We start from the raw sequence: 406 nt of genomic DNA on the forward strand, positions 1-406 counted from the left end.
TTTTGAAATGTTGACTACGGTTGGATGAATTGGATGATGTCAATCACACTTATGAAATAACAGATATCGATTATTATCACCACTTAACAGAGCGCATGTCTATAGTAGTTTTAGGAGTCTTCCAGGGCACATCGCTTTCCACTCAGACTTGAAACCCAAGGGATACACAGACCTCCCAAGAAACAATGCTGGCATTGTTGAAATAATTGGTATTTCTTAACTTCTTCCTTTCCCTTCCTTCCCCTCTATATAATTTGCTGTTTCCCATCTATTAGAATCTAGCATGTAAAGGTTGTTTTGCCATTGTGATTATTTCTTTGTGATTGTTTTCAGTACAGGTTATGTTGGCATTGTGGTAGATGATTGAATAGGTTATTTTTTTATATACATATATAAAGGCAGCTTT

The sequence above is a fragment of the Penaeus monodon genome, chromosome 30 (genome assembly GCF_015228065.2).
Source record: "Penaeus monodon isolate SGIC_2016 chromosome 30, NSTDA_Pmon_1, whole genome shotgun sequence".
NCBI lineage: Eukaryota > Metazoa > Arthropoda > Malacostraca > Decapoda > Penaeidae > Penaeus > Penaeus monodon.